At 41.8% G+C, this 16,183-nt stretch overlaps 1 protein-coding gene and 1 long non-coding RNA gene across 3 annotated transcripts in view; one reads left to right on the top strand and one right to left on the bottom strand.

Annotated features, from left to right (window-relative positions):
• Positions 1–16,183, bottom strand: part of LOC309640596 (uncharacterized protein) — a 601,312-nt gene that overhangs the window by 519,938 nt on the left and 65,191 nt on the right. For both annotated transcript variants that reach the window (XR_014252286.1, XM_082419559.1), the window contains one exon: positions 1,106–1,245. The gene's annotated coding sequence lies outside the window, so the exon portion shown is untranslated. The remainder of the gene's footprint in view (positions 1–1,105; positions 1,246–16,183) is intronic.
• The window catches only part of LOC309640628, a 933,213-nt gene that overhangs the window by 878,300 nt on the left and 38,730 nt on the right, over positions 1–16,183 (top strand). The window lies entirely within an intron of this gene.

The raw sequence follows: 16,183 nt of genomic DNA, 5'->3' as shown, positions 1-16,183 counted from the left end.
TAATGCTACAGCTAAAATACTTTCTGTTCAACACTATATACTTTTGTTAAATTTCCCTGGTATCTTGATGCATAGCGATGAATTCACTACTTAATAAGTATATTCCCATAACTTTTAAAAATTGATATACTGGGGCTTCCCTGGTGGCGCAGTGGTTGAGAATCCGCCTGCCAATGCAGAGGACACGGGTTCGAGCCCTGGTCTGGGAAGATCCCACATGCCGCGGAGCAACTAGGCCCGTGAGCCACAACTACTGAGCCTGAGCGTCTGGAGTCTGTGCTCCGCAACAAGAGAGGCTGCGATAGTGAGAGGCCCGCGCACCGCGATGAAGAGTGGCCCCCGCTTGCCGCACTAGAGAAAGCCCTCGCGCAGCAATGGAGACCCAAACACAGCCAAAAATAAATAAATAAAATAATTTTTTAAAAAAATTGATATACTGAGGACTCTTTAAACACGTCATAAATTGGTTCTGCAAAGGGTTGTAAATAGTCTTAGGCTAACAGACAAGATGAGAATGTCCATTACCTGTACTTCATCACCACTGAGTATATCATTTCTTAAATCTCTCTTTTGTGTCATATGTTCTCTTCTGGGTCTCCCCATGTAATGCACTAGGGTTTGGGTGAAATTTCACTTCATCCCATGACATGGGCTAAGGAATAAGCTTAATTGGATAAAGAAGCTTTCAAGGTCAGGGTCAGCATGACAAGGACCCACGGTCACTCCATCAGCCCATGAAGAGGCATGCCAGGGTCTGCTGGACTCATGCCCTATTCTTTCTTATACAACAAGCATGAGAGGGCAGCCTTACCAGCATGCCAAGCAATCTGGTTTGGGGGTGCCAGCTATTTACAGGAATTGTCTTGGAACGCCAGCTACCCAGCACCTGGAGACTCTGGAGCCCCAAGGATGTTGCAGTTCAGTCCCTCCCTTGGTAGGGGGAGGAAGCCTAAGTTCCTCAAGAAGGTGACCTTGGGGACTGCCCCTCCAACTGGGGGAAGAGCAAGGCCCTGAGCCCTAGTTAGCCTCTGGCCCAGGCAACTTAATAGTCCACTAGGGCTGCCACAGTCTGGAGTGGTTTAAACAACAGAAATGTATTTCTCACAATTCTGCAGGCTGGAAGTCCAAGATCAAGGTGTTGGCAGATTTCGTTTCTCCTGTGGCCTCTCTCCTCGGCTTCCTTCTCACTGTATCCTTGCGTGGGCTTTCTTTGTGCACATGCGCTCCTGGTATCTCCTCCTCTTCCTATAAGGACCAATCTTATTGTTAGGGCCTCTCACTTAGGACCTCATTTAATCTTAATTATCTCCTTAAAGGGCTTATCTCCAAATCAGTCACATGGAGGGTTAGAGCTTCAACCTGTGAATCCTGTTGGGGGTGCAATTCTCTCTACAACACCAGGTAAGCACACAGGGTTATTTGGGACAACCCTACTCCTTGCATAATACTTAGTCAACTGATTAAGCAAAAAGTGGTGTGATATAATAGCTTTTATTTTCATTTCTTTGATTACTATTGAAATTATGTACCTTCCACATACTTATTGGCCAGTTCTGCTTATGAACTTTGCCCATTTTTCTTTGGGGATATTAGTGTTTTACTCTTTAATCTGCCAAATATTTTTATAGAGAATGTCTTTTACTCCATTACAATTACCATGTTTTTTTTTTTAATTGACTATGTTGATGACATAATTTGCATTAATATAAAAGATATTTGTTGATTCTCTCCGCAGTACCCACACTCACCCCCTTCCCGGTAGCCTCCTAATGCTTGTCAGGGGATACAAGTGGGTCCAGAAAAGCTGGCTCCACCCCCAACCCCAGCTGTGATATAGACCTTGACAAAGTCAATCAGCATAAGCCATGCCCTACAATTGGTCCAGGGTGGGCATGTGACCCAAATCGGTCTAATAAGGTGCTTTAAATACTGACACAAAGACACTCCTATTCCTAAACAAGAACAGTGAAGCACATAACCTCAGGAGCTACTGTCAACCATCTTGGGGAATCCGTTTAGGATAAAGCTCACAGCAAAGAGAGCAGAGAGGAGAGCAATTTTTCCCAAATTTTACACTTGTCTCATCCTTTTTTAGTGCCTCACTTCCGTCGAGTTCTCCCAATATATTCAATTTAGCTTTCACAGGAACAATTCTTTTTTCCACAGTCATATTTCATCAGTGTACACAACTGCTTTATTAGATTGCATAAATACAGAAACAAATAAAACTGACATAAACTGGTTTGGAAACATGTTATTATCTGAACAAAACTGCAAGAACACACCAGAGCAAACTGATCATGAGCGTTCGTCCTTCTGTGGTCGTCAGTACGTTTTACAGAGGAAATGATGAACTTTTCTTAATCTGATGAATTGCTTAAGTGGAGATTGATCAGCTGAATGCAACTGAGTTTAATTTCTTTGTCATCTCACTTAGAAATTTCCCATAAATACTTGCACATAAAACTGTTCTAGTTTGATATTTTTGTTGTTCATTTATCAGGTCCTAGTGGTAAGGTTACGCTAACTTTATAGAATGAATTTGATGGTATCATTTATTTTGACATAATTTACAGAGCATAAGAATTTGGTGTTTCTTGAAGAAATGCACTAATAACATTAACAGATCTCAGAATCTCTTTTGGAGGTAATTCTTTTATAATTTCTTCCAGGGTTGCTTTTCTTTCAGATTTTCTACTTCTTGAGTCAGTTTTAGTAATGTGTTTTCTCAGAAAACCATCTACTTCATTAGGAAGATTTCTAAATGTATTACTATAGAGTCAAACATGACATTCTCTTTTAAATTTTTCAACTTTTAACTGCAGAAATTTTTATGCACACATAAAATGAGAGAGAATATGTAATGGATCTCCACATATACACTACCCAGCTTAAAAGTAATCAACATTTTTGCCAATATTCTTTCACTTATTCCTCAAACACCTTTTTTAAATGGAGCCCTATATTTTTTTCAGCTTTACTGAGGCATAATTAACAAATAAAATTGTAAGATATCTAAAGTATACATAATGATCATTTGATAGGCGTACACATTGTGAAAGGATTCCCCCAATCTTGTTAATTAACACATCCATCTTATCACATATTTATCTTTTTTTTTCTTGGTGAGAACATTTAAAATCTAAAATCTTAGCAAATTTCAATTACATGATACAGTATTAACAACCATAGCCACCATGTTATACATTAGATCCTCAGACCTTACTCATCTCATAGCCACGAAGCACTGTATTTTAAAACAAGTCCCAGCCTTCCTATCGTTCCATTCGTATAAACTTCGGTAATTCTTCTTATGGAAGAGAACTTTTTAATATAAAAGTTTAACCACTTCTATGCCTATAATTTTATCTCATTTCTCTTTAAAAATTTTTTTTCTCTTTCTGTCTCTATTTTCCCAAGGTTTTCTTGACAAAGATACTGGTTTTTCAGTGAATTGGCTCTTAAATTAATGTATTAATTCTACAGTTTTTCTGTTTTCTAAGTCAGAGATTTCTGTTAATAGTTTACTTAATATTTCATTCTTACCACTGCTTTCCTTAAGTTGGTTCAGTTTGTTTTTCTTAGGTTGAATGCTTGCTTGTTGAATAATGAACTCCCTTGAGAATATCAATTTGCTGAACACAATTTCGGCCTCATTCCTTATGATATTCTCATTTCCCATATTTTCTAAATCGTCTATAGTTGTAGTTTTTAATGTCTACTTTAAACTATGAAACATTTAAATTGTTTCTTCTTTTTTTCCCATTTCTAAATGAATGTGTGTTTGTTTACAATGTCTATTAATTTTATAGCATTTATTACCTTTCACCCACCTCCATTATTATATCACATATTATAATAACACTATATTTTAGGAAAATTGTTATTTTTAAATTATATATATTCGCTTTAAAGAATGTTAACACATTCCGTTTTGTGTCTACAATTAGTCAATTAATTAGACTTTATGTGGTAAATTTTGGCACTCTCCACCAACTCTTTAAAACTAAAATACTGCAATACTTTAATACTATGACTTTCACTTTGATATATGTCTTGGTCATCTAGACCACATCTTTAAGAAACTCCTTGCCAAGATGACATTGTAAGTATATATCTTGAGGTCCTCTCCTCTGCTCCTTTATTGACAGATAAAAATACAAAAGAGGACTTCCCTGGTGGTCCAGTGGCTAAGACTTCACACTCCCAATGCAGGGGGCCCAGGTTCGATCCCTGGTTGGGGAACTAGATCCCACGTGTCGCAACTAAGACCCAGTGCAGCCAAATAAATAAATAAATATTTTTTTAAATAAATAAAATACAGAAGAAAATAAAAGTCACAGCCATGTTAACTAAACATTGTGGTGGTCATTTTGCAACATACACAAATATCAAATCATTATGTTGAACACCTGAAACTAATACAGTTGACCCTTGAACAACATGGATTTGAACTACATGGGTCCACTTGTACACAGATTTTTTTTCAATAGTAAATGCTATAGTACTATACCGTCCACAGTTGGTTGAACCTGCCAATGCTGAACTGTGGATACAGGAAACTGAGGATGTAGAGGAATCACAGATACCGAGGGCCAATGGTAAGTTATACACAGATTTTTAGAATTTCGACTGTGCAGAGTGTCAGCGCCCCTAACCCCTGAGTTGTTCAAAGGTCAACTGTATAATGTTGTGTGTCAATTATACCTCAATTTTTAATTTTTTTAACTTTAAATTTTATATTTGTTTAAAAAACAAAATGAACAATGCCCAGAACTGGAACAGAAATACAAAGCATTAAACGTAGCAGTGAAAGCTACAGGCCTCCTGGGCTCCAGGTCAAGAAGCAATCTGAGGTGGCCAGAAGCTCAGCTTCTGTGGGGTTAACAGGTCAGGCTGATATTGATCATATTAATAACTAGCACAACACAGGCACCAAACAGTGAGCATGGATGCGGCAACCACTAGAATAAACTCTGGATGGAAACAAACAGTTGGGCCCGCCCAGAGCATACAGGCTGACTATCGCCCCTAGCGACAGGAATAGAAATATCCCTTGGGAGGCCAGGCTCCTGGCCTGAGACGAGGGCCTGTAGTGAGGCTCCCCAACTCAAGAAAGGAAACTGAAATCAGCGGCTGCCTGCTACCTTGACCACGGCATCTGTGATGCTGTAAGCTTAGGAGGGCACACCTCAGCCTTTCCACTTGGCTGCCAGGCAAGCTGTCTATGGGCTCAGTGACTGTATCTGTGACATCCCCAACATCATTGTGGGGCAGGAGCACCAAGCAGCCAATATAAGACCTGGGGACCCCATGGACCAGGTGGAGACAAACCTCAAAACCACAGGAGTCGGGGTGCAGGGGATCAGAGAGAGAAAATAGACAGAGAGAACAATAAAGATGTAAAATCTTCCTTTCAAGAAGGGCCTGTAAACCAAAATCCAAAACACGGGAAGAAAAGTAATGTTAGAAAGAACACCAACTCTATTACAATCAATGGATGAAATCACTATTAAAAGAAAATTAAAATGACACACTTTAAATTTTTTTTAAATAAATGTATTTTAGTATCCTCAAGAAAAAAATTTTTTTTAATTTTTAAGTATCCAGGAAAAAAAAAAGAACAAGAAATTATGAAACAAAAAGAGGCAGAAGCAAAACAGGAGAAGGTTGATATGAAAAAGAAAATATCAGCAAATAACTTTTTCAAGAGAGCTCTATGCATGGTATGTTTCATGAGCCCTTACACATCTGTCATTCTGCCATGTTTACACCTGAAAAACAACTTGGCTGAGTATAAGATTCTCAGGCTATACCTTTTATCCCCCAAATGAATAGTCATCATTCCATTTCCTTCTGCCATTTATCTTTGCAGGAAAGAAGGCTAAGGCCAATCTGTATATTTTTCTTTAATAGATTTACAAGGGGGCAAGGGAGGCTGTCTGGATGCATCTGAGGTTCTTTCATCTTTGCAGTTCAAAGAATTTGTACCATTGTGTCTAAGTATGGTTTTCTTTTCATTCATTTTGCTGGTACAGATTGAGTCCTTTTCATGTTTATTTATCTGGTATTGCTTCTATATCAGCCAGTGTTCAACTGTGGAAAACACAACCCACAAGTTTAAGCAGAGAGAGATTTATTACAAGGTATTAAATTATTTACTAAATTGCCAGGAAAACGGAAAAAAAGGACTCTAGACCTGTGTTGTCCAATACAGGAGCCACAGACGGCTGAGTGCTTGAAATGTGGCTAGTCTCAGGTAAGATACGCATCAGTACGTGACATATTGACTACATGCGGAAATTATACTATTTTTGGATATACTGGGTTAAACAAGGTATATTATTAAAATTAATGTCACCTATTTCTTTGGACTTCAACTGCAGCTACTAGAAAAGTTTAAACGATGTACGTGTGTTCTTACATGTCCATAGGATAGTGCTGCTCTAGACTGACCTTGCATGAGTGACGCCCAGATGCACGTCTGAGAACTGGGCTGCCAGCACAGCCGCTGCTCCAGCCCCCACAGGGCAGCGTAGAGTCAGGAGGCTCCTGCCAAGACAAGAGCCGTTGCCACACTGGCTGGCTCCAAAACTCTGCCGCCTCTGTCCCCACCAGGAAGCTGACCGCCGAATTGGAAAGCTGCCTCCAGAGTTGCCTCTGCCATAATCAGCGCCAGCAAACTGGATGCCTCTGACCTCCCTACCTGCTTCTCTCCCACATGACTCACTTCTAAATCCAGTCTCACTTGAGTGCGTCATCTTGGAAGAACCTAAATCATATTCGAAACTGCAGGCAACTGTGGGAAGAGTGGGACTTGGCTCTGCATACTACTAGAGGGTTGGAATGCGTTTTGAGCAAGCAACTCTGCGGTAACTAGCACTGCTTCCGTTAAAATCGCTCATTTCTTCATTATGAACACAAATCCTTCTTGGATTCAATCACTGTAGGTCTACTATGTGCTTTCCCATTATCCTTCTCTTCAGTCTAGGAAAACCTCTCAAGTTTCCTCTCAATGTTACCACTTCCATTTTCTACAGTATTAGTTTGGCTCCTTAATACTTCCAATTAGGATTTTAATTTCCCTAATAAATATTAGTTTCCTCAGAATTCTATGATGAAGAGTACAAAACTGGAAGTTATAGAAATGTATAGCTAGGGGCCCCAACCAAGTCTAGGGATGCTGTTCTTTTTTCTTTATTCAACAGTAGTTTTTTCCCTAGACCCCATGTCTTGTTTCATTTTATTGTTTGCTTATCTTTGAAAGAAAAGAGATAAACACTTAATTGGTATTTGCCAAGTATGTATTATCCCATTCTCTGTCCTTCGCCCTCAAACCAAAGGCCAATCAGTTTTGCATTGAACAAGTTGGATTTATTACCAGTTGTGGTACGACAGAATTATGACATGGGGAACCACAGGGCAATTCAGTACGAGGATGTAGAAAGAACGTATTTTTGGATTTGGGCTTTGATTGGGTGATGTGGCGAATTAGGCAGTGTCAGAAAGCCAGGACAATTTTATCACTGGGTATCTTAGTAAGTCTTATTTATAGGGAGGGCAGAATGGAGCAAGGTGGAAGGTATAATTGACAAGGAAACAGCCATTACTCATTTTAGCTGGCAGAGGCTTCTTGGTATTTTGTGACTTGGACAATGTTCATGTGTTGTCTGTATTCAGACATAATTACCAAGTGCTCTTTGTTTTGGCTTTGAAGCATCCTGGTCTTGGAGTGGCCCTGTCTGATGCTGATGTCCTGTGAAACCACTTATGTCCAACCAGAGCACATCAAAACTTAACTGAGCACAGGCCAGCTTATAATGACACCAAGGGCTAGTTCCTGAATGTCAGGGACTGCTTTCCTCCTTTGCATCACTTAGGTGCTACTATAACTCCACTCTGAAATCCGCTTCTGGAGAGAAAGCTGTTGACAGTTCCTTGGCCCAATTCCCAGGATCAAGCAGAAATTCATCTAGTGTTACTGCATCTCCATTGTTGGTTCTCTCACTCTCTGAACAGATGCAAAGTGTCCTAGCTTTAACTCATACTAGGGCTCATCTCCAAGAGGAAATGCACCGATCCCAATCCCTTCATGCTTTCCTGCCATTCATCTCTGGAAATTACAGATTATGAGAGTATGAGGAAAGAGAGCTACCCATGGGAACTGTGAGGAGAGAAGTACTCCAGGCCTCTCCTCCAGCAATACCCACACTGTACAGGTAAGGTCAAAACATACCCTGCATTTTGAACCAGGGTACAGGCAGTAGAAGACTGAAAAATAGTCCTTTGAGAATTTTTTTTAATTTTTTTTTTTACTGAAGTATAGTTGATGTACAATCTTATATAATTACAGGTGTATGGTATAGTGATTCACAGTTTTTAAGGTTATATTCCATTTATAATTGTTATAAAATATTGGCTATATTCCCCATGTTATACAATATATCCTTGTAGCTTATTTTATACATAATAGTTTGTACCTCTTATTATTTTTAAACAAAAATACTTCCTCTATTTCAGGCCACATCGCATTTCTCAATCCATTTCCTCTGGCTGTTCAGTAAATGAAAGTTCTCCCAGATTCTGCCAATACATTAAAAGTTTATTCTAGTTTTTGAAAATGTATTGCCTTTTCTTTTCTGGAGAAGATATACCAGGAACTTGTAGCCAGGCACCATGATTTTCAATTGGAAACTTGTCAATCCAAATTTGTATTGAAAACATTCTTACCTTGTCCAGCTTTCCATGCCCAAAGATATCTCTGAGAAGGATACCAAACTTGTCTTAGCAACTCACACAGGAGTCTGGATCACCCACTGAAGTTCACTAAAAATGGCTATTTAATTAGCATGTCTAACTACTGCCTGCTTATCTTCATAAAAACGAACCAAATGTTAATGTAATCTTGGCCTGCTGAGATAGGACACAGAATGTGGAGAATGATACGTGATTTTTCTCTGTTCAGGCACCACACAGACAAATAGAGAGACCCACATCTACACCTGTATATACAGCTGGAGCTTGTTTGGGACACAGTGACCCACGTGTGAGATGACTTAAAACCATGTCATATGGGTCACAGTTAATGGACCTGAAGATGGCCATCCTAAAGAAGAGAGGATTTGCTGGCAGGAATGGGGGATGGGGCTTCAGGGCAAGTAGAAGTATAATGGTCTTCAAATATTTGAAGGCCATCAGGTAGAAGGATTATTTTAAAGGCAAGGATCAGGTAAGGACCAGAATCAATAAGTGGCAGCTTTAAGAAAGAGAATCACAGTTATGAACTTCCTTATAGAGCTGGGCCCCGTTAAAACAGACTGTCACTAGAGGTGTCTTCTTACCAAAAAAACTGATTAGCAGGGATTTTTTTTTTTTTTTTTTTTTTTTTGGCTGTGTTGGGTCTTCGTTTCTGTGCGAGGGCTTTCTCCAGCTGCGGCAAGCGGGGGCCACTCTTCATCGCGGTGCGCGGGCCTCTCTCTATAGCAACCTCTCTTGTTTCGGAGCACAGGCTCCAGACGCGCAGGCTCAGTAACTGTGGCTCACGGGCCCAGCCGCTCTGCGGCATGTGGGATCCTCCCAGACCAGGGCTCGAACCCGTGTCCCCTGCATCGGCAGGCAGACTCTCAACCACTGCGCCACCAGGGAAGCCCTAGCAGGGATTTTTATAGAGGGGATTCAAGAATCTACTGGGTGATTCATCTAGAGGACCTTTAATGTCTTTTCCAATCTTAAAATTTAATGATACAAAGAAAGACTAAGGAGGAGACCGTGGATAGTAAATGTAATGTGGGATTGCAATTTGGATTCTGGCCAGAAAAAGAACATTCATGGGGAACCTGGCAAACTCAGATAATGTCTATAGATTAGTTAATAGTACTGTATCAATGTTAATTTCCTGGTTTTGATCATTACACTATGGTTATATCAGTATAAGACGTTAACATTAGCAGAAGCTGAGGAATGAGTATCTGGGAACTCTCTGTACTATTTTTGTGACTTTTCTGTCGTTATAACATCATTTCAAAATAAAAACTTTTAAAATATTAAACAGAAATATTAAAAACTTCAGAAAAACAAACAGTCCATAATACCAAAGTTCCAGAGAATAGTCTATTACCTACCTATCCCTCAGGCCCAGCCTTCCTGTAATTTTCCTAAAATTATTGTTTATTTAATCAGTTTACCAGACGGGTTAAAGTTGGTGGTGTACACCAGATAATAGTTTTATTTTTCTCTAATCACTCCTTCCCAACATGTTCTGTCAAATCATCCTTCCCCACCTCTGGGCAATATCTCAGGCCTACCCCACAGATTTTTTAACTTACTTTCAAGAATTAAACCTCATTAGGGAATTCCCTGGCAGCCCAGTGGTGAGGACTCTGTACTTCCACTGCTTGGCGGGGGTTTGATCCCCGGTCTGGGAACTAAGATCCCGCATGCCGCTTTTCACAGCCCAAAAATAAAAAAAAACTCATTAAAAAGTCCTGTTTAAAACTTTAATCACATACTCAAATCAGAGTCCCCCATCACCATACCCCAGCTCCACCCCAACCTAAGGCATCGTGACTACAGCCTACAGCACGGAAAGGAAGTACTTTACTGTCTATCTTTCCTCCATCTCCTTCACTCTCCTTCCCCTCCCACTGCTGCTTCCGGCTTCTCCAGGGTCAAAGCATGGGGCAGGGGGATTAGAGGAAAAGAAGCAAGTGTTTCTTTCATGGCTGGTACTGTTACAACACAGCAGACCCTGGTCTTGAGGTAGGAGCCCTTTGCTGTCTCTCTCCAGTGGGGTCATTTGTGGGGCTTTCAAAGGCTCACTCTGCGGACTACCCGCCTGAAAAACCCCCTTCAAAGCAAATGCTCTCTCCCATTTCTCCCAGAAGTTTCTTGCAAACTGCTCAGCTCCTACTCAGAAATATATCATAGAGCAGCTTATTGCTGGGGTCCCTTCAGCCCACCAGCAGTGCTCCTGGTTCAAGGCCAGCTATCTTCCATTGTAACTCCTGGAAGACGCATGTCCTCACCCTTAGAAATTCTGGTAGCGCAGACGTGCTCACTGCTGCCCTCTTCGCTCATTTAGGGATCACTGTTTGTTCTGACCAGCCTCCCGCATTCCAGACTCATCAGGCAGGAAGCAAGCACCAGGTCCCATTCATTCATATCCCTAAATTCCAAAGACACACATCCATTTCTCCATGAATTCTCCACCCTGCTCTATTTCAATCCCAGGGTACCACTGGAGCCCCCAATTCTCTCACCTCATAAGAAGAGAAAGGGAAATGCCACAGTACTGTCCACTACCCCAGAGAGTCTTTAATCAAACCCTTTCTCCTGCATGAGTTGGAGGGATGTGATGGAAGGTTGATACCAGTTTTGCTGTCTTTTCACAATTTCTGCATGCATATGGCAGCGCTAGTACACCATTCAGAAATCTGGGGATAATTATCACTTTTTGTTCTCAGCACTGGGGCTTCAGATGAAATATCAAGACACCATGAAAAATTCCATTTGATATCCTGTTACACTTAAAACACACCATGACGCCTTCCATATAAACCCTCAGCCCTCAGCAGGGCTATCTGCAGACTACACAATGAGAAACAGAGAAGCTGTGACTATTGGCACAGTGCTGCATCTGGGCTGCTCAGATAAGACTTTTGGAAAGATTCAAACCACAGCCTTTTGCAATGGTTACACAATCACTTCCGGCCCACCGTCATGCTGAATTCATTCCAGAAAACTGAACATTCCTTAAGAGACTATCAGAAAACTAAAGTAGAAAGGGTTGTAATTGATGTGTAGAAATATCCTTTGGGGGACTGAAAATATAGGAGAAGAAAAGACTCAATTAGGACAAAATAGCTTTATACAGTTAAAGGCCATTCTGCAGAGAAGAGAATTAATAAATCATTTTGAATCATCCCAAGGAAGATGTTATAGAAGCTACAGAGAAGCCAGTTTTGGGCCCAATAATATTCGTTCATTCACTCATTCATTCACTGACTTCCTGCTTTGCTCCAGGATCTGAGTTGGGGCTGGTGTTGCCATGGTAATAAGATTTGGTCCTTGCCTTCAAGGAGCTCAAAGAAAATCTCCATAATGGAATAAACACGGGAAGTAGTACGATCCCCCCTGGATCCCATACTTGTATATCCTGGATCCCATACTTGTATATCCTGGATGACAGTGAGGAGAGATGATTCAAAATTCAGGAGTGGGAGGAAAGAAGCAATGAAAGAGCTGACCTTTAGATTCCCTCCAACCCACCTAAACCTGAAGTTCTACCTATGCTCTGGAAGGCGTAGACATAAGGCATGATGTCCTGCTGGCAATTTGCATAAAATAGAATGAGAAAGTGAAGGAACTGACTTGGTTGCAGAAATTAATTTCAGACCAGAAAAAGGAGCAAAAATATACAGAGCCCGACATGAGGGATGTGTTCATCAAAATGCAGAGGACACTCAGTAACAGGATTTCCATCAAGGAGTCCTAGTCCAGCAGAGGAATTCAGGTAGCTAGTGAGTAACGGAAATGCTTAGAAATGGTCTATATGTGCTTGTACTGAAACACAGAACAAGGGACAAAGATTTACAAAACTTGTCCAACAATATTAAATGGGACGTTTCCTGCCTCTACACTGTGACTGAGGGAGTGAGGGTGCTTAAATAATGTGCTGGACACACCAAGACATCCACCTCTAGCTTATATACAAGAAAGAGTGCCAACAAGATTGTTAGTCCCATGGTGTAGAAAATTACACCACTGCCCTCCCAAACCGTGTAGGAGGAGCTTCCAGAAAAGCAACAGTTTGCCATGTGAGGTAACATATTCACAGGTTCCAGGGCTTAAGGCATGCACATCTGTGGGGGGCATTTTTCTGCCTACCACTAGAGGGTTTGATCTGTGTTTCCTGGAGTTTGGGGAACACAGAGACTGGTGCCTGATTCTCTCCTAGTAAAGTCCAAAGGGCAGAGGCCGGCTGGAGCTATCTGTGATGGAGAGCAAAGAGAGAACACTGTACTTCTAGGATTTAGAGAGGCAACATGCCAGGTAACCTGTGGGCTAAACGAATGTTGCAGACGAGAGCCAGGCTAGAGCCTCCTTGAAAGTACCCCATCTAAGAACACTGCCCACCAGGGTCCAGATTGCCTCAGCAGAAACGTTACACAGTGTGAACTGCTGGAGTAGGGTTGAGGGCATGACACAAGAGGGCAGCAAGAGACTACCTCTCCCATGTCAGGAAATGTTTCAACCTCAGAGGTCTCCAACAGGGTGTCCCCAAAGAACCAACAAAAGCACCCTATTTGATAAATGGTCAGTATTTGGATGTCGACTATGCAGAGGGTTTTTGCAGACTAACACCAACTAGGTTTATTTTAAAAAGTCCCTCAACTTCTAGCCCCTCCTCGCTACCTAACCCTGGAGCATCTAGCAAGTAGATGCAAGAGGAAGAAAGAGGAAGAAAGAAAAGGCAGACATTGCCTCCCCCCCTTCCCACTTCAAGACTCTGGGAGGACATGGAAGGAGAATCTTTTAATAGACATGCGATAGAAGTCTTGATTGGGCTAGAATTTTTAATAACTGAAACTGCTCTAATCCCCCACGTCCAGAAAAACAAAAACCTGAGCCACCATCCAGGAGCTTGGAATGGAGTTTATTTAAAGGTTTTATTTGAAGGCAGTGGTAAGAAAGAATAAAGTTGTTTCCTCCTGGCAGAGCACCCAAAGCCAGTACATCCAATATACTGATCACATTTGGGGGTTGGGGCCTATCTAGGATCCTTTAAAAATCTGAATACTGCCCAACAGATGTGCACTTGCTCAACAAAAAACTGTAGACACATAAAAGAGAACCACCAATCCATCTCAGAGAGGCTAGAGCAGTCTTTGATGGATGAGATTCTGCCCAGAGACTTACCTATGCAATGGCACCTAAACTTCCCTGGAAGGGTCAGCTCTATACTGTGCTTTGTTTTGTTTAATGTCAGACTTGATTTAGGGCTTGACAAGTGAGTCTAGTTTTAAGCGAGGAAAGGAGGGAAAGCATTCCAGGAGGAAAGCATTACGCAAAGAAAGCGCTATAGACTGAATGTTTGTGTTCCCCCAAAATTCGTATGTTGAAACCTAATCCCCAATATGATGGTATCTGGAGGTGAGGCCTTTGGGAGGTGATTAGGCCATGAGGGTGGAGCCCTCAAGAATGGGATTAGTGCCCTTATAAAGTGACCCCAAAGAGCCCCCTTGCCCTTCCACCATGTGAGGACATCTATGAATCAGGAAGCAGGCTCTCCCCAGACACCAAATCTGCCTTGATCTTGGACTTCCCAGCCCCCAGAACTGTGAGAAATAAATTTCCATTGTCAATAAGCCACCCAGTCTATCATATTCTGTTCTAGCAGCCGGAACAGATTGACAGAAGGAAAGCAATGGGATAGCAGGTGGGAATGAACAGGGCAACTGCAAGGAAAAGAGACCAGAGGTACTTGACTAGAGCAAAAGATGAGTGTCCAGGAAGCAGGAATAAGAAAGTTACCTAAGCAGGGCAGAGTCTTTAAAGATGGCAAAAGAAGTTTGGGTTTGTTGCAATGTATAAAAAAGAACCATTAGAGTTTCTGAGACTGAGAATTGGCACATAAAAGTGTTTTCTTCTGTTCTGTTAATGAAAATAAGCAAAATGGGTTAGAAGAGAGGAGTGGGGGTGAGAACAGCTCAGGATCTGCTGCCGAATTCCTATGGTGACTCTGCTTTTTGAACGGAAGTTGGGACCTGTGATCAGACAAGTAGGATGCACCTTAGAGCAACAAAAAAGAATATCTGAATTAAGGATATCCCAGAAAATCTCTGGTTATTGTACGTACAGGCATGTAGCAATGAGGAGGTGTGATTTCTTAACCCCTCCTTCTTTGTTATAACATGTTGCAAGATGAGATCTCCCCAATCCTTCTGAAACTGGCCACTTTGGGGACACGCAGGAAGTTATTTAGCAACAGTTGCACCATTGTGAGATTTCATTCTTTTCCAAAGCTATGCATTAGTTAGACTTCTATTTACAACCATTCATCTCAAGCAACCAAAACAAAACAAAATTATTCTGAATGTGAATAAACTAGTTGGCTACCTCCATGAAGCTAGATTTCTCAGAAGTGCCACGCTCCCTTCTTCCTTCTTATTGCACAGTTGGGCATCGTGGGTGGGTACCAGCCATGCCAACAGTATTAATACTTCTCAGGAAGGACAGTATAATTCCTCTCTGGGAAAACTTTTCTCACACACACACACTCCATTTAACAATACAAATATTAGATAACTAATAAGGACCTACTGTATAGCACAGGGAACTCTACTCAATTCTCTGTAGTGACCTATATGGGAAAAGAATCTAAAAAAGTGGATGTAATGGCGGACTCCAGGAGGGCTCCCACAAAGGAGTACTTCCCAGAACTTCTGCTGCCAGTGTCCTTGTCCCCGCGGTGAGCCACAGCCACCCCTCACCTCTGCAGGAGACCCTCCAACATTAGCAGTCCTGTTGAAGTCCTTCAATCAAGTCCCGCTAGCCTTCAAAGTCTGATTCTCTGGGAATTCCTCTTCCCGTTGCCAGACCCCCAGGTTGGGAAACCTGACGTGGGGCTCAGAACCTTCACTCCAATAACTGCTGGACCATAGCGGGTGAGAGAATATGGAGCAGACTTGGACCCAAGCCATAGACTAAAACCAAGCCCAGCCAATCCCAGCCTCAATCAGCTGAACCCCAGATGAAAACTGAAAGAAGGTTCAATCACAAATAGTTACATAGGGGCTTCCCTGGTGGCGCAGCGGTTGAGAATCTGCCTGCCAATGCAGGGGACACGGGTTCGAGCCCTGGTCTGGGAGGATCCCACATGCCGCGGAGCGGCTAGGCCCGTGAGCCACAATTACTGAGCCTGCGCGTCTGGAGCTTGTGCTCCGCAACAAGAGAGGCCGCGATAGTGAGAGGCCCGCGCACCGCGATGAAGAGTGGCCCCCACTTGCCGCAATTAGAGAAAGCCCTCGCACAGAAACGAAGACCCAACACAGCCATAAATAAATAAATTAAAAATTAAATTAAAAAAAAAAAAAAAAATAGTTACATAAATGCAAATCCAAGTAACCTGCACTTCTTGGCCCTGAAGATAATGGCCCAGCATCAAAGCCACAGGAAGGGCACT

The sequence above is a fragment of the Balaenoptera physalus genome, assembly GCF_965194825.1.
Source record: "Balaenoptera physalus genome assembly, chromosome: 13".
Taxonomy (NCBI): Eukaryota; Metazoa; Chordata; class Mammalia; order Artiodactyla; family Balaenopteridae; genus Balaenoptera; species Balaenoptera physalus.
The sequence above is the reverse complement of the archived record's forward strand: the minus strand, read 5'-3'. Positions and strand labels throughout refer to the sequence as shown.